This window comes from Miscanthus floridulus, chromosome 18 (genome assembly GCF_019320115.1).
Source record: "Miscanthus floridulus cultivar M001 chromosome 18, ASM1932011v1, whole genome shotgun sequence".
NCBI classification, from domain to species: domain Eukaryota; kingdom Viridiplantae; phylum Streptophyta; class Magnoliopsida; order Poales; family Poaceae; genus Miscanthus; species Miscanthus floridulus.
In genome coordinates, this window is record NC_089597.1 from 116645206 (window position 1) to 116664761 (window position 19556).

General features: G+C 42.1%; 2 pseudogenes; both read right to left on the minus strand.

The window, feature by feature from the left end:
* Positions 1 to 641: 641 nt before the first annotated feature.
* Positions 642 to 3212, minus strand: LOC136520111 (uncharacterized; annotated as a pseudogene).
* Positions 3213 to 3969: 757 nt separating this feature from the next.
* LOC136524444 (uncharacterized) lies at positions 3970 to 7355 on the minus strand (annotated as a pseudogene).
* Positions 7356 to 19556: the final 12201 nt, after the last annotated feature.

Below are 19556 nucleotides of genomic sequence, written 5' to 3' on the forward strand. Positions count from 1 at the left end.
TGAAAAGCCTATATGCTATAGGTGTACTATGTAAGTGAAGTGATAAATCGTTGTTGTCATCGTACTCCTCGTCCTTGTAACCAAAAAGTTTATTTTCATTGTCTGAAAAGCCTAGATTCGTTCACTGTTACTGAAAAGCCTAGATGCTATAGGTGTACTATGTAAGTGAAGTGATAAATCACTGTTGTCATCGTACTCCTCGTCCTTGTAACTGAAAAGTCTATTTTCATTGTCTGAAAAGCCTAGATTCGTTCACTGTTACTGAAAAGCCTAGATTCATCTGTAAAGCGTCTGTACGATACGATTTGACTATACACGTTCTAATGATTTTACATTTAATCTGTGTACTACATTTGTGCTTTTTTAGAAGTGTAGTATAATTAATGATTCACGGAAAAAATTCGCAAAAGTTTTCCTTGTTTCAGGAGCATCCATCATTATATAATCCAAACATTTCATCGTTCAAAGGGCACAATACAACCACATCGAACATCACAATCAACATAACATGTCCTGCATAGTCCAAATAGTCCACAATGTCCTTACAGTCCTAAATAGTTATAGGAAAGTAACTACATACTTTCCAAATGTCCACACATGCAAAATAAGCAAAGTCCATGCAGCCCAAATAGTTGTGGCATCGAATCTAAGTTGGTAGCATAGTCTTAACCTACAAGTCGTCGTCATTGCCTACTAGTCTTACCCTTACCCTTGTGGCCAAGAGCGTCGGTGCCTGGAGTGTACTTGCAAGGCGGACGGCGTCGTCTCATTCCTGCAACCTGCGTAGGCTCAGTCGAAGGAGCGTCCTAGAGCTGAGACTCGGCAAGCTCATCATAACCACGTTCCTCGGCCTCCTCCTCGTCTTCCTCGTCGTCCTCGTCTCCGTGGCCTTGGAAAGTGTCCACAGTCGCAGCGCTAGTACCTTCGTGAGAAGAAGTACCGAGGCCTACAGGTGTGTCCCATTGTCGTGCGTGTGTCCAGTGTACGTCCATCGCAGCGCTAGTATCACAACCACAACGAGCTGCAGCACGCCGCAGCCTACGTGCTAGCCTCTATCATGCAAAGATGCAATTAGTAAGCTGTTGAGTGCATATAGATAAGTTATTATTCAAATGAATGACATATCATCATCATACTACCTCTGTTATGCTAGATGTCATGCTTGAGCAGTGAGATATTAAGTAGAAAACCACTAGCTCAAACAACTTACTTAAGCATAAAACAACAAGAGGGCTAGTGTCGACTTACTCCAAAAAAGTTGTTTAGTGCGTGGTCGTCCACGCCTGTCCTTAGAAATCATTCGATCTCAATCACAGATTGCTTCAGCACGTTGTCCTGCAAAATAAAACAAATATTAATGCGCTCAAAACCTTGGTAGGTGTACCTTCTCATAAAATGATACCTTTCTCTTGTTTTAAGATGCGACAATTGTCTTTTTTATACTAGTTCGTTTAGCCTTTGATCTTACTTCTCGGGGTTCTCCATATTGTAGGTCTTTTTGTTTCAAAAGTCCGCACTTCACAAGTGCAACATGGCTGGAAGCCTGCTGTTGTTACTTGTGTCGTGGACAGCATGACTGACAACCTCAGGCCTACTCGTGCGGAGGCAACTGATGTGGCAAATGCAGTTCTCGACGGTAAGTTCTTGACAATTTTTAGTGGATTTCCAAAAATCTTTGGTGGACTCTGGCCTTTGTAGCCTGACATACTGGTCCATGGTGCACTTAGAAAGGACAGTCCAATCATGATGAACAATTGCTTTTACAGTGGGCAGAATTTGTGCTGAGGTAAAATTTCTATTGAGTTGTATGTTTTCTTGATGAAGGATTTGCATTTCAACAATTATCTTTACTTCTGTGTACTTATTTTTTGGGGGTCTAAAATACCATAACTACTTTTCTAGGTGCGAGCTGCTATCAAAGTTAAGGCATCAGTCATCATTTGCTTCACCTCTTCTGGACCGGCTGCAAGGTATATATATAGATACAAATGAATATTGCTTGTACAGGGCTGTAGTTTAAGTTTAGTGAAAATTAGGCTCATGTATATCTAAATGATTTGCAGGCTCATTGCCAAGTACAGGCCCAGCATGCCTGTTCACAGGTGCTTTTGAGGTGCGTGAACAACCTTTCACAGGTACTGACTACAGTGAAGTTAAGGCAACCTGGCCGGGAGTCCAAAATTTCAGGCCTTGCTTAGCTACAAGCAAAATAAGTGGACACCGGCAGAAGCAACTGCATGCAATGGTATTTAAATGATGGGGTTATAGTTGACATTACCACTCGGTCCAGGATCGGTGCAGGCTCCACCTGTGTCCCGGCCCTCATCGCAAGGTCGTAAGACGTTTGTTCATCGTCGGAGGACTCAATGTCGGCATAGTCTGTTTGGGTCCATTGCACCGTCAGCTTGGTCCTTGTTGCCCGTTTGTACCAAGATAGGTACGCTCTGAAGTTCTCGTTCGTGTGGGGCTGGTCATTCTTATACAAGTTCTCATGAAAGTTTTCCCAGTGGTCAATGTAGTCACGGTGCAAGGTCTCAAAGTCCGTCTCCTTATTTTGTTTCCGACAATCGATCCTGTAGGTTGACAGCAATGAAAATGCAAACTTATAGGCTTCAACGGGATATCATAACAAAATTGGAGAGCGGACACTATAACTAGTTGAAAGTGGCCCTCACATCCATAAGTACAGAAAAAGACAAAAACATCTTAAGATTAGTTGATGATATCTATTGGTGGCTTGGTGGTGGGATATACTCTCGTCGGGCAAAGTGGAGCTACAATTGTTACTGTGGCCATTGTTTGTGTGCAGTCAAATTGTTGGACCATCAGTGCTACTACTATGGCCACAGTCTGAGCAAACGTATCTTTGGAGCAGCAATTTTTAGGTTCGACAACCAAAGCCATGGCATGGGACAAGCTACTGTCAAGCCAAAGTGCAATTGATATCTCCATGGCTGCCGCCAGAAAAGACAGTGACCTAATTTACTGTATTCAGAACTTGGCATGTGTGCACGTCATAATATTCAATAAAGTATACAATAGTTCAAACACGTTTACTTGTGCAAGTCTATTGACGTCGAGAACGGCTCCACGGGTCACTCCTGCCTCAACCCAAATTGGCGTACAACCCGGTGTGGCAGGTGGAACTCAACCATGTAGAAACAGGTCAACGGGCACGGCATCAGGTACAGGTCTTCGTCCATCTTGCACATGATGCTGAACCCAATGTGCTCGTACTGTTCGTCGTCGTACGGCTCCCAACTAACCTGCATTTGATTCTTTAGTCAAGTAGTGCTTACATCGGCAAAACAAATTAGTATGTGAAATGCAGCTAACTCACCAGCCCTGGCGTGAGTGCGTCGAGCTCGTTCGCGAACTCGATGTAGGCGCGTTTACACTAGGCGAAGGGACCCTTAACCTGGTCCCAAAGGTAGGCATACGTCGGCCGACGTTGAAGGCCATGCACCTCGAACCAGGGACGAGGATCAAGAACTTTGGGCTGACCGACCGGTAGATGAGACTACATCCAAAGCTGAAGCAGGTAAACACATCCTCCTAATGAAGAGTTTGGCGAACTTTGGCGACACGCCTCGCAAAGCTGCCGGTACTAGTACCCCAGCATCGTGGAACCCTAGCTGTAGCCCCCGCCGTGTGCCAGTCAGTAAGATAGGGCAGGTACATCCATGACGCGGTGTCTCCCGTCCTATTGGGGAACATAACACAACCAAAAAGGTGCATGATCAATGCCCTGCAGTAGTAGGTAACTGTCTGCTCGTCTGCATGATCAGGACACTGACCAAAGTTCTGCCTCAGCCAACAAATGAGTACTCCAGAGGAGTGGGTACCCGGTGTCTCTAGAGGAAGCTCTCTTCCAAGGAAGAGCTTCACTCTACCTCTCCAACTAGCAGCAGTGCAGTGGCCGATAACGGGGCGGCCACTTATATGGACACCCAGGAACTTCTGCGTGTCCTAAAGAGTAACAGTGATCTCACCGCAAGGTAGGTGGAAGCTGTGAGTCTCCAGCCTCCATCTACAAAACAAGAAAGAAGTACTACGGTTATATGCACATCAACAATCGAAAATATAAATGGAAGTGAATTAGTTCATACTTATGGTACCTGTCGACTAGAGCTGAGATCGCCGCGGGGTTGAAGGCAGGCAACGCACGGCGAACCTGGAACGATACAACGTCAAGTCCAGGGAGTGTACCTGTCGTCATACCGCATGTCCTCAAACTTATCGTGGGTTCGAGGACGAAGAGGGTACAGTTCCTGCAAAGAATAGAAATTATTAGATTAATTCGTGAACACAAGTACATATGCAGAGGAAAAATAACAAGTAGAAGTAAAGTCGTTACCTCCCCCTCCGCGGTGAGTCATCCTCGGTGGTTCTCCTCGTAGTACGGCTCTAGTAGGTGGAACGGCTCCATCCTACAAAATATAATGAGAATGTACAGATTTGTTTTATATGAACAAATAAATAACTTTTTGGTACTACTAAACATGCATGTGAAACATTAGTTATTTTCACCTGACTAAGCGGCCAATGGCATGTACGTGAATTATGCCCAAGTCTACCACATTTGCCACATTGGTTCTGCTCGAGGTCAGTAAGAAAGGGGGTTGCTCTCCCTCACCTCGTTCTACCGGAAATCTGGTCCATGACCATCTTGTGCCTCGTCCTCTTCCGGGTTCCACGTTTATCCCAACGTGTACCTAGATCCAGAATGTATTTTGGCCCAGTCTAAGGTGGACACTGACCCTCGTCTAGGAAAGGCTCAAAACGGGGAGACCAAGTTTGTACAAGGCTGACAACACTGAACTCCCACGGTATCTGGGTCTCGTAGGCAAAGTTGCGATGCTGAGATACTGCAACATAAGGAGAACAAGGAAAGTGGTACTGCCTGGTTTTCCCACATCCACATGAGAAATTACTAAGTACCACAATATAACTCCTTGATGGCCGGACCTCACCATCGGACGTTGTACCACCCCTTTTTGTGACCTGGTACTTATCGGTGCTGTGGTCAAAGCAATCGACATCATGTGTGGTAGCTCTTTCCTTTGCCTTGTCAAGATGCTTCTTAGGTTTAGGTGCTCATTTATGATTATTACTATGTAGTGCCATTGCTTGAGCGTGTCTCTCGTTAAACCATGCAACTAGCCTATAAAAGGTGAATGATACAATGGCATTGACGGGCATGACACGTATACCCTTGAGTGCACTATTAAATGACTCTGCCATGTTGCTAGTCTGAAACTCGTACCTCCATCCACCATCATCGTAGGCTCTTGTCCATTTCTCATGTTCTCTCATCAATCCTCTTAGCCACTGCCTACCTTCTGCGTTTGTTGCCATTTTTAGCTGCTCCAACTTCTCCTCGAAGAACGACACCTCAAGCATGCGAGCAACCTCCTCGAATAGAGGAAAGTTATCCTTCATACCATCCTTCTGAAGTAAATTCTCGGCAAGGCGTCAAGTGCACCAACGGTGGTGCAAAGGTGCATACCCCAGAATCTGCTCCTGTATGACACTGAGTATGCCCTGGTGTCTATCAGATATGACACCAACCTCCCTATGAGGGCCAACGACATGTATCCTAACAAGCCGCAAGAACCATCCCCAGCTATCTTTGTTCTCCCTCTCCACCAAAGCGAAAGCCAAAGGAACCAATGCACTATCTGCGTCACACTAAATGGCTATCAAAAGTGTGCCCATATACTTGCCAAGCAGAAAAGTACCATCAATGGATAGCACTGGACGACAGTGCCTGAAGGCCTCGACGCACTGGGAAAAGCACCACAATGTATGAAATAATATCTGCCTCCCGTCCTTCCATTCATTCGGCTTTGGGATATACACGTAATGCATGCCTGGATTTGCTGCTTTCATTGCATTGAACATTGCAGGCAACTGCTCGTACCCCTCCTCCCAGTCCCCATATATCATCTTCTAGGCCCGTTGCTTTGCCCTCCATGCTTTCCCATACTTTATGTCATACTTAAATATCTCCTTAGTCATCTCCATAATTGTCATGACCTTCAAGTTGGGCCGACTCTTCAAAGTCGTGTATAACTTTCTGGCAATGAGGGTAGAGGTCAACTATCTATGCTTCTGTTTTAGATCTATCTTGGCACAAGTGTATGGACCTACAATTTTGGTGATCTTGAATTTCCCTGTGGCCTTTTGTTTGCGAGCATAGACTCTCCAATTGCAATCTGCCATCTCGCACACCACCGCGTAATGGCGCTCCACATAGGAGTGCCTCACCTTGAATGGTCTCTTATGTCTCATAGAATATTCCTATAGCCACCTTCTTAAGGTGGGCAAGTCCTTGAAGACCATGCCGTTCTGAATTTCCACGCTGTCATCGGCCTCAGGAGCCTCTAGCAGCTTGTCATCTCTTCCTTCTCCATAAGCATGTTGAGAATGACTAAGGTCACTGAATTCATGAACCAGTGGATCACGATCAGGACACAAGCGTCTGATGAGCTCCATTTCTTGTTCGCTCAAAGCTACAACTGGGCGGTCATCATCAGAATCAACGGCCCTTGCTGTGCCATAAGGCTCCTCATCATCCACAATATCAACATCTACACTGTTAGAGGCCATAAACCCTAGGTCTACATTGGTTGATGGAGGAACAGGAGCACAACCATCATTATCAGGATTGTCTCATGCATTTAAAGCACAAATATGGATAGCATTGAGACAAAGGAATGGAATGAACAAAGAATAAGGAAAGCTAAAGTGTTACTAAATCACTTACTAGGATGATTTTGGGTCAAAGGGATCTCCTGAGGGGCACCAACAACATCATCAGTCCTGCATTCTGCACGGACACCAGGACATACACCAACCTCATTCGGGGCAAATTGAGCATTGGGCACCACAACCACATCTTCCACATCCACCTCACAGTTGGGTAATAGAGACTCAGAGGGTGCCGGATTCTCTGGTGCTGGCGACAACCCATGAGGGGGTGAATGAACATTAGGGGGTGAATACCCATGAGGGGTGGGATCATTGGACAACTTCCACACAACCAAATCCAAACATTGAAACTCATTCTTTATGACAGTTTTGACATATTTGTCCCATTGAGCCTCTGATGCAATTGGGACCAACCGCCTCAAAATTGTCCCTGACCTGCCATGGTGAAGTACCCTCTCAACTAAGATGGCATCTTCATTTAAATTGTATTTAAGCTCATCACGAGCCCTACCAAACAACTCAGAAAACAATGGCCGATCATCGAATATCACTGGCACCCTTTGCATTCCAACAAAACTGACATTCACAAACTCATCTTCCTCCACACTTCCTCTATGATACAGGGTGACTACGTTGTCCATCTAGTTAGTATGCACAACACCAAAGTTATTACGGGTTTAACTAATATGGGTATAACTAAATTACATACATATAAAAGTTTCTAACTCTCCACCTAAATAAATAAGTATCTAATCTAAACCACCTATTTATCTAACTACATCTACTACAAGTACTACCTATATAACTAAATTACGTAACTATCTAACTATCTATCCAAATTAGCTAAATAAATATCTACCTAAATTAGCTAACTAAATTACATCACTAAATCACTAAATAACTGTAATAGCACATCAGTAGTAGAATAGAACTAACAATCTAGGATAGTTCAAATAATACAACAATACTATTCTCGATGTTGGGCTTATGCTTCCTAACAGCCACAAAAGTCTCCATTATATCATCTTCATTCACACCGAAGAAAACATCTTTACAAATTAATAATTGCTTGCGAATTTTACAAATTTGCATTCCTACCACATAGCTACCAATGTGCGTTCCTAGTTTCTCATAGCAATGTGCAATGTGCTACCAATGTGCTAGTACAATCCTATGTTCCTAGTTTCCTACCATATGGCTACCAGTGCGCAAGGCTGCTGCAAGATACCAAAACATGTTACCAAGAAGTGAGATTAGTGAACTACCTCGCAGCTTGCCAGTCGGCTTGCTGCTGGGGTTGTCTACTTCCCCGCCGCTCCTCAGCTCCTGCTCCACTCCAGTGCGACGATACGCTAGGTGGCCGCCGCAAGCCGTGCTGGCAAGCCAGCCAACCACCGGATCTCCTCCTAGCCTCCCTTTTGCCAGGCACCGGGCCGCTCCTCCTCCCGTCTGCCCTCCCTAGCTTCCCCTCCGTGGAGGCATCGCCGGAAGATCAGGTCTAGTGGGGGCTGGCCACCGCGCGTCGCAAATTTGCCCCCAATTGGCGAACCCTCCCTAGGACGCCCCCCTACGCTCCGCCTCGCCCTCATGCCTCCGTCTAATGGTTGCCGACCCCCAGTGTCAAAGATGAGTTTACGTCTCCTAGAGGGCCTAACGTAAATTTTATTAAAAAAAAGAGCTAAATTATAAAAAATTGGGTCCCATTTGCGTGCTTTTGGCGCTGACCCGCCCCTTCTCCCGCTATAAAAGGGACGCATCCAGCAGCACACACATCCACCCACCACACCTGACACTCCTCATCAGTCCTAGGCTCCAAACCAGCCCCCCGCACGAATGGCCAACCAGGGAGAGCTGCTGCCTAATCACGCCGACGTCCAAGCACAAGCAGGCCACCGCGACCACCAGCAGTACCACGTCTTCAACGCCGCACGCGCGCTGATGCTGCAAGGAGCAGCCGCCGCCGTCTCAACCTCGACCGTGTCCGTGTGCAAGAGTGACCCCGACACCACGTGGGTCTTCTTCCTCGCTTTCTCTGGTGCCAGTGGCAGGTCGGTTCCTAGAAGCTGATCGTTTGGCCGGCGCTGCCATCAACAGCACCGTCAACGCACTACTAAAAAATTGTTTATAGCAACGGAACAATTTTTTTTTTGTAGAGGCAGCGGGTGGGGCGGCTCACTCACCAGCCGCTCTCGGTGTTATGATTTATAGGGACAGCTCAATCACCAGCCGCCTCTATAAATCACGCTTGTTCATCATTGATCATCATGAACAGTTGTGATTTTTCTTTTTAATCTCTAGGTAAAATTTGTAACTAGTCTTTCTCCCTCGTACTAACTTCAAATATGATGATATTTTCTCTAAAATTTTCTAAAATCATGCCCTATCAAGTACCGTGTTGATTTGGTCATTCTTTTCATTTGTCAAAGTTTGAGCAATTTAAATTTTCAAATTTAAAATAATGATAAGTTCTAACAAGATTTTGAAACACCAAATGATTTTAACCGAAAAAGTGATGAATACCAAAGATGTATAAATCATCAAGATCTACAACTTTTATTTTGGTTATTTCTTCATCTAACAAAGTGATAGTAAACATTATTCACAAATCAACATGTCTCGCATATAGTTCATGAAACTATGAGTGATATGTGAATTTATGAACAATGTTTACTAACACTTTGTCAAATAAAGAAGTGACCAAAATAAAAGTTGTAGATAGTGATAAGTTCAAGAACTTTTATGTTCACGACTTTTGTAGTTGAAATCATTTAAGGTTTTAAAATCTTATTTGAAGTTGCCATTTATTGAAATTCAAAATTTGAACTGTTCAAATTTTATCAAATGAAAAGATGACCAAAATAAAAGTTGTAGATAGTGATGTGTTCAACAACTTTTATATTCATCACCTTTACAGCTGAAATCATTTAGTGTTTGAAAATCAGGTTTGAAGTTGTTATTTTCTTAAATTTAAAATTTGAATTATCCAAAATTAGTGACAAAGATAGATGACCAGACTAAAATGATAGAGCATGATTTTAGAAAATTTTAGGAAAAAAAATCATCACATTTGGAGTTAGTATGAGGGAGAAAAACTAGTTACAAGTTTCAGCCACAGATTAAAAAGAGAAATCATACTTGTTCATCATCGATCCTCGTGAACAGTTGTGATTTTTCTTTTTAATCTCTGGGTAAAATTTATAACTAGTCTTTCTTTCTCATACTGACTCCAAATGTGATAAATTTTTTTCTAAAATTTTCTAAAATCATGCCCTATCGAGTACCATGTTGATTTGGCCATTCTTTTCGTTTGACAAAGTTTGAGCAATTCAAATTTTTAAATTTAAAAAATAACAAGTTCTAACAAGATTTTGAAACACCAAATGATTTCAGCTGAAAAAGTGATGAATACCAAAGATGTATAAATCATCAAGATCTATAACTTTTATTTTGGTTATTTCTTCATCTGACAAAGTGATAGTAAACATTGTTCATGACTTTCTTATTTGAAATCATTTAAGTTTTCAAAATTTTGTTTGAAGTTGCCTTTTATTGAAATTCAAAACTTGAACTTTTCAAATTTTGTCAAATGAAAAGGTGACCAAAATATAAGTTATACATCTTGATGAGTTCTACAACTTTGATGTTTACAACATTTTCATTTTAGATCATTTTTTGTCTTAAAATTCAATTCGAAGTTCACAAATTCAAATTTAAAATTTTTAAATATGTTTTTTTATTTTAAATCTCTATATATAAGCAAGTAATTTTTATGTGTACGGGAAAATATAGCAAATTATTTTTATTACATTTATACATTTATATATACATTTACACATTTATAAAAAATATGCAGAAGTAATATTTAAAAATATGCGAAAATATTTATAGGGGCGGCTGAATCAGAAACCGCCACTATAAATGCATTTGTAGGGGCGGCTAGTCTTTAGAGCCGCCCCTACAAATGACTCTAAGTATATATTCGAGAGCACAATCGGCCCACTCATCCCCTCCTCTCTCTCTTATGCTCCCGAGTCGCGACGCGAGCGAGGCGACGGCGCAGGGCGACCTCGGCAGTGGCCGGCCCTCCACGCGGCGGCAACCACCCTTGTCCTCCTCCTCCTCCTCCTGGTACTCCACCACTCCCCTTCCTCCTCGCGACGCAAGGCAGCGGGTTACAGCGGCGCGAACGGCAGCCTAAAGTTTGGCCCCCTTCGTCTCCGGTCGTCCCCACAGGCGCGCACCACCGCGGTGGCATCGCAGGTCGTTCCCACGGACTGTCCCCAGTGGTGGCGCCCCAGGGACGGCTGATCTTGGCGCAGCAGCTCTTGGCGGCGGTGGCCTGCCACCGGAGCCGCGTGGTGTCCTCCTCGCCTCCTCGCCGGTCGCCGCCCTCCACCTCCGCCTGGCGCGCCGTACACCTCCTTGTTCCCTCGTCTTCTCCACAATCAGGACCCACCGGGCACCGTGGCCGGCGCTGCCACCCCGTCACTGCCTGCTACAGGTACCGGTGTTCCTCATGCCGTTCAGAAAAAAAGGAAGCCTGAGGATTATTTTGCATAAGGCACATAAACTATTCCCCAATTTTTTGATGATCAAGTACCTGCCTTAGTATTACCACCTCAGAAGTTACACACACACACACACTTCTTAAGCACCTGCGCTGTAGCATGGTACAGATCTAGCTCTAGATGTACCTGCCTTGGTATTACCACCTGAGAATTTACAAATAGGTAGATAATACATTGAAGTGCTGACAAATATATTTTCAGCCACAAACTGTATGTATGACTGCCAGATTATTAGTACTTGACGTTTTCCTAGCCTGGGTTAGTATATAGATTGAAATACATTTGATTCACCAATCACTATGGGTTTATATTTTGTTTTATTCTCAGCTGAATCCAGCAAGGAAGTGTTTATACCCCAACATAGAAACACCAATCCAATATAACATATCAGCTTAAGCATTTCTTAGTCATGATGCCTTCCTATCTTGGATTAGTAGATTGGAATACATTTGGTTCATCATGTGTTCATAATTTGGTTAAGGTCAGGCAGAATCTCAAAAAAAATGTTGACCAAATTATTTTAATCTAAATCTTTAGTGTTTGCAATAAGAATAAATGTTTCTCCTTATAGATCTTCAGGTAAGAATATGAGTGTACAGACTACGGAGTCAGGAAATTTTTATAGCTTTGCATAATCTGTGTCTTGACTAGGACCTATTAGAGTTAGGAAATTGGAAGTATACAATTGATAAACAATATGTGTGGAGAATCTTGGTGTCTGTTCAGTTAAATCCCTAATAGTACACTGTACAGTACCTGTTTGTTTCAGGATTTAAGCATTATGTTACATATATGAAACATGGCAATGTCCAGATTCTGGATATATAATGGTTGTCATATGACTCATATCCTTTTCATGGTAAATTTGCAGAGCACATGTTGGTCTTTAGGTAATTAACATATCGACATTCTGGATATGTGTTGGTCTCTAGGAAGAGTTCTTTGCCATGCAGCTTATATGGTGGTTCGTTTGTTTAGTAGGAATACGACTCCACTATTTACATTTATGAAACGGAATGCCATACAATTATTCGTATTCATCTATCTTTGAAACATATGGTTCATGTCTGATGGCTGCACCACAAACAATTTAGTGTGGGGTGGGTACATACAGTTTTTTTTTCAGAATTGGAGGTCTTTTATTTACTTGCATACCTCAGGATTTCTGCTTCCTATCCAAATATAATGAACAGTTCTTTTGTCAGCCCATTCACATTTTGCAGGTCCCTTTCCTTGTCTCAGGAATGCGCTGATTCTGGTAAGGTCAGATAGGTGCAGTACATGCATTGGACATGTACAACTCCTCTAAAATAATCCCATAGTTACCATTGAAAATTTTGTGAGCAACTACGTAATCAGAGGTAAATTAATCAAGTACTTTCTTATTGTTTCAGTTGCAGTCTGAATTTTCAGCATGTTTGGATCTGACTTATATATACTATCTCATATATTAGGCTGCAATCTGAATTTTTAGCAAGTTTTAATCTGAATTATATTAATCTGTATATTTAGCAAGTCATGATCTGAATAATAATATCTCTTATAACATTCATTACCTCTTGTTCTAAGTTTTTTCTTATAATATTTTATTTAGATCACAAGCTCTCAATATTGATAAGGGACATCAATACATCATAAGGCCTCAGGGGATGCTCCAAACTTCTAGTGAACCACTGTCTTTAGGAGTCAAGACCCTTTTGAATGAGGAGTAGTAAGCCAATAACAGTGAAGGCAAGCTCAATTGACTTCTCATATATCTCAAATTTCTGATGCTCAACTACTGTCTTTAGTGTTGGGCCTCTAAACAATGTCACTGCCTCTCAAATTTTTACTGCATATATGCATTAGTAACTAAGATATAAGTTGATTTGTAGTAGCTGTTGCAGAGTCCTCTACGTGTTTAATTTTAGTATGTAACCTGAGTTTACAGCATGAGTCAAAACGGTTATTTGATTTTGAGAAAAATAATATATTGTAGTCTGAAAGTCTAATGCTCTAGGGGTGTTAGATGCAATCACTACATTGAGTAGTGGCACACTTCTTGGTACACCGTACACAGAGGAGCTGCAGCATGTGTCAAGACGTATACATATCGACAATCCTTATTAGCTTATATGTTTGTATACATACTTGTAACGTTCACTTAGGTAGAAATCCTCAGTACCAACACCTTGTGCTCTTGTGCTTGTGGTCAGATTTGAATTATATATATTCCGTTCAGATTTGAATTATATATATATATATATATATGTTCTGGTCGAATTTAAATTGTAAATTTAAATTTTTTTTGCGAAAAATGTACTGTAGGGGCGGTTCTAGACTGAACCGCCCCTACAAACAGGTATTACAGGGGCAGATGGTACTACAGTCGCCCCTATAAATCGATTTTATAGAGGCGGCTGGTGTTACTAGCCGCCCCCTACAAATCGATTTGTAGGGGCAGCTTATAACATCAGTCGCCTCTACGAATCGATTTGTAGGAACGGTCTGAGAACCGCCCCTACCAGGGCCGTACCTATGATTTGGAAGACCCTGAACGAAACTCGTGATGTGGCCCTAAAATCTATAAGAAAATAATATAACAAAAGCATAATTTTACTTTATTATAAACTTTTAAATATACGTTGTTCTTACGGTACTTAGAACATATCAAATCTTGATGCTAAAACAATACAAAAGTACTTAAGCAACAAACTGACCTTATATTCTAGTTTCTACTGAAAAGCATCATTCTCCTAGTATTCTTCGAAATGAAGTCTTTAATTATATCTTCATACTTGATCATCTCCAAGATATCATTTTCAAGTGCTATTGTTGCCAACCCATTGAGTCTTTCTTGTGTCATTGCACATCGCAAGTAGGACTTCAATAACTTGAGTTTAGAAAAGCTTCTTTCCGCAGATGCAACGGTAACTGGAATGGTTAACAAAACTCTGTATGCGATAATGGCGTTTGGGAAAGAACCATGTTGTTTCAAATAATTAAGAATATCAAGAGGGCCCATAGATCTGTCAATATGATCTTGAATGAACTTTAACTCCACGTATAATTCTCTTCCAACAATATCTGAATGTTCTCCACTTTTAAGTTTAGCTTCTAGATTGGCACAAGAAGAAAGCAATTTTCTATCATCCAAGGAACGCAACTTATCTGAAGTAAATAGGAAACCAAAATTATTTTGGAATTCCTCATATTGTTCAAATCTCCTAGAAAGTGAAACTATGGCTTGATCAACAACAGGTATAAAATAATCACGCCGAAATAAATCTTCTGCAGATTGCGAAGGAGAAGATGCATCATCAGGGCTCTCACCAAATTGTCTTTTCCTTTTGATCTTACGTTTGGTGCGAAAAATTGGATCAATTTCCATCTCTAGTGCAATTTCTGTTACAACTTGCAAAGCTTTTGAAAAGCCCGTTTCTCTGTACTCTTTGAAAAAGGATATTAGCTCTCGTACATTCTCAATGGCAGTATCAATAATCATATCCTTCGCTTGTAGCTGCTTGCTGACCAAATTAACAGCAGATAATAGTTCATACCAGATGAGTATTGCCACTAAAAATTCAAAGCTACCAAGCTCATTGTCTACTAAGGATTTAGCCTCACTACTTGACAATGGATCATCATCACTTTCAGCCACTTGCAGCAAGGCCTCTCGTATTTCTTGCATCTGGAACCTTATAGCCTTAACACTATCAACACGACTCTCCCAACGAGTAGTTGACAATGGCTTGAGTGTCAATCCTGTAATGTTATCCAAAAGAATCTACCATTTCTTAGTGGATTTACCAAATGTCATATAGATGTGTTGTATGACTCCAAAAAAAATCTTTTGCTTTACCACAAGACTTGGCCATATCACATAATGTTAGATTCAGACTGTGACAGCCACAAGCTGAATAAAAAGCCCTGGGATTTATATCCAAAAGTTTCTTTTGTACCCCTTGATGTTTCCCTTTCATATTTGACCCATTGTCATATCCCTGCCCTCTCACATTGTCTATATCAAGGTCAAGATTCTTCAATTCATTCTGTAAGACATCAAACAATCCTTGTCCACTAGTATCATTTACCTCCAAAAATCCTAAAAAGGATTCTTCAACACAAACAGAATCTGAGGACATATCAACATACCTTATGATCAAAGACATTTGTTCTTGATGGCTTGCATTAGGAGTGCAATCAAGTATAACCGAGAAGTACTTTGCTTGTTTTACCTTTCTAATGATTTCACTCCTAATTGCATCAGCTAGCAAACTTATTAACTCATTCTGGATGCCATGACCAAGATAGTGCTTATGAATTTCATCATTGGTGATGCGCCGAACATGCTCTTGGATAACAGGGTCAAATTCAGCAAGCAATTGAACCATTCCTAAGAAATTTCCATTGCTATCTTGGTATAACTTGCTATTACTGCCACAGAATGCTAGATTATGTGATGCAAGAAATTTTACAATCAAGATAATTCTGTACAAAACTTTTCTCCAATGCTCCCTTTCCTTTTGGATTTCTCTTTGAGCAACGCTGTCAATTCTTTGATCATTCTGCAACCTGAGGTGCAACTCATACCAAGAAGCCATATTCGAGACATGCTCTGCACTAGTTTCATGCTCTTTAAGTGAATCCCAATATCTTGGATCATATATGTCAAGCTGCAAAGAACTATTGTTGTCATTGTCACTTTCAGTTCTAGCATGTGCTTCATCAACATGTCCAATACCTTCACTGTTAATTTCTACCCCAACTTCTACTGTGTTTCTACCATCATCAGCATGACCCTCGCCAACATTAGCATCAGGGGTTTGATTTTGAGAAGTAAGCTGAGAATCTTTCAAAACATATCTATCAAGAGCACCCCTTTGAGTTTGAGCTGCTGCTTCTAATCTCTGTTTCTTCTTACGTTTTTCATGACCAGATTCAAACCTCCTATTTCTTGAAGACATGATGCAAATCTGAAATCTCCTGTGAAATTCCCTAATTATAATGCAAATCTAAAATCTTTTGTACACAATTGTGGATGAAATTTGTGTGCGTACCGACTACCGAGCTGCCGCCAGCGACGTGTTGGTGTTGGTTCTCGGCGCCAGTGGATGACAGCTGCTTCTTGGCGATGCCGATCTTTGCGTGATCCGTGAATCGTGATCGCCACGAGCCCGCGATGCCGTGCTGAACAGCCGCGTCTAGGTCTAGCAGCTCCAGCTGTAGCCTGCAGCGGCACAACGATGAAAGGATTGCGGCAAACATCACTGCCAAGTGCCGACTGTTAGATTAATAGCCAATTTCCATGTCATTTTAATTCCATAATTTAACAGCATGATGATGACATGTAAAGAAATATTAATCATTGAAATCATGATATCGATTATCTCCATGGTGAAAATACATGCTAGATCAGTGTATCATGTGAAACATATAAAAAACAGAAATATGTGAACTTGATTCATAAATCATAACAGAGAGAAACTGGCATGATATACATCTCAGATTTTCAACAAGCATAAGGCTACATATGAAGCAACATGACTGTAACGATAAAGCACATATATGGAGCATATATTTGACTAGAAACAAACTGGTAAAACTGAACATAGGGAACAAACTGAGAGAGGATGAAACGATCATTACCCTCCCGTCCGTGATTCCGAAGTCGACATGCTGTAGGAGAAGAATCCTCGACAAGAAGAAGACGTCGGTGATCGGGAAGAAGACGAAGTACTCTTGGGCAGTCGCGTAGACGCTCCCCAAAAACCTAATTGCCGATCCCCCATGCAAGGTCCCGAACGACAAGGGCTTCGGAGGCACCTGCCCTCTCGCTCCTCCGTGCGCGTAGAGTTAGGAGATGAGGAAAGCTATCGAACAACTGAACTAGTTTCTGGAATGTGTTCTCTCTTTTTAACTGGAGTTGGAAGAATAGCCAGGGAAGCCGAGAAGCCGTGGAGGCATGGAGGCATGCGCCGGGAAGACCAAAAGACTCAGGGAGATCAAGCATCAGGTCATGTGGGTGCTAAAAATTAACACACCACACACCACGCCCGCCTGCCTGCCTCACCCCGGCCCGAGCCCGAGCCCGGCCCGACCGGAGGCGGCGGCGGCGGCGGCGCGCGCGCGCGTGTGTGGCACGCCCTTGTCCGTTTCTCAACCTCTCAAATTAGAAGGATCCATTCCAATCATTTAAGTTGAGTCAACGTCCTTTTAACTTCCAATCCGGTACAAATAATAATACACACAATTACAAGCCATAGAGTTATTGATTTATTAGATATATAAATGGGCCTAGCCCATAATAAATCCAACAATCCCCACCAAACTCTAGGGTTTGTAACTGTATAGTTCTAGAATCACAATTCTTTGATATACCAGTGTTTCGATGGAGACTGTTAAGTTGAACATCCACCTAGAACAAGAGTTTCACTCAGTCACAACTGAACAATGGACTATGCCTTGAATTGACAGTTTTGTGTGAGGTGAGATTCACTCAAGTCCTTTGCTGGTACTAGGTTGCAACAAGCATCCCCGTTGTTTGAAGCATATAAGTCACACTTCTATGCCTTTCATGAGTGTTTAGGGATAACCCAGGGCCCATAGACTGTGACCAGCAGTCTGACTCATATAGGTGTACTTCTCAAAAGATGTTCTGTAGGACAACATCTCATCTTTATAAGACTCTCGAAATACATTAAGGTAAACACCATCCTGCCTTATAGAAAGAAAGATATGCATCAGAGATAGGTTCATAGGGAACTTTCCTCTCAATCTACTTATAGCTTGTTTCACCACTCTACTTCATGGGATCTCCGATCACATAGAGCAGGTTACCACTACAGTAGACTTTCACGTGGGTCTCATACCCATCTCTCTCGATGCACTTTCTATCACATTTCGTGACAGTCCCTTAGTGAATTGATCTGCCAGATTATTCGACGTGTGGACATAGTCCAACGTTATAACTCCGGAGGTTTTCAACTTTCTGACAGTCTTTAATCTTCTTTTAACATGCCTTGTGGACTTCATGTTATTCCTGGAACTGTTGACCTTTGTAATCATAGTCTGGTTGTCACAGTTCATTGAAATAGCCGGTATCGGTTTTTCAACTACCGGTAAATCCAACAGGAAATCACTGAAGCCACTCGGCCTCAGCTCCAGCAGTGTCCAATGCAGTGAGTTCTGCTTCCATTGTAGACTTCGTTAAGATAGTCTGCTTGCAAGACTTCCAGGAAACAGCGCCACCTGCAAGCAGAAACACATATCCGCTCGTGGCATATAGCTTCATCAGCATCAGAAATCCAGTTGGCATCACAATAGCCTTCCAGCACTTTTGGATGTCCTAGTATAATGAATACCATAAGTCATAGTACCTTTCAGATAATGCAGCACTCTCTCAAGAGCACGCCAGTGATCATCTCCCGGGTTTGACACAAACCGGCTCAGCTTGCTCACAAGCATATGAGATGTCAGGCCTTGTCGCACTCGCAAGGTACATGAGTGAGCCAATGATCTGGGAGTATGTCAGTTGATCCCTTGCTATTCTTCGATTTTTCCTCAATAGCACGCTAGGATCATAAGGCATGGGAGCAGGATCACAGTCACTAAAACCAAAGCGACTTAATACCTTTTCCACATAGTGGGACTGTAACAGAGTTACCCCACCATCACCTTCTCTAATAAGCTTGATGTTTAAAATAACATTAGCTTCTCCCAAATCTTTCATTTCAAAATTGCTCGACATAAGTTTCTTTACTTCCATAATCACATTGAGATTTGATCCAAAGATCAGGATGTCATCAACATATAGGCACAGCATAACAGCTTCACCCCCACCATATCGATAATACACACACGTGTCAGCTTCATTCACAGAGAAACCATTAGATGTTAAAGTATTATCAAACCTTTCATGCCATTGCTTAGGTGCTTGTTTTAGGCCATATAATGATTTTAACAACCTGCACACCTTGTTCTCTTGACCATCCGCAATGAACCCTTCTGGCTGATCCATATAGATCTCCTCTTCTAACTCTCCATTCAGGAAAGCTGTCTTAACATCCATCTGATGAATGATAAGACCATAAGAGGCAGCCACGGCAATTAAGGTGCGAATTGTAGTCAATCGAGCAACTGGTGAATAGGTGTCAAAGAAATCTTCACCCTCTTTTTGGGTATATCCTTTGGCCACAAGCCTTGCCTTGTACCTCTCAATTGTACCATCAGGCCTAAGCTTTTTCTTGAAAATCCATTTGCAACCTATAGGTTGACAACCATAAGGACGGTCAA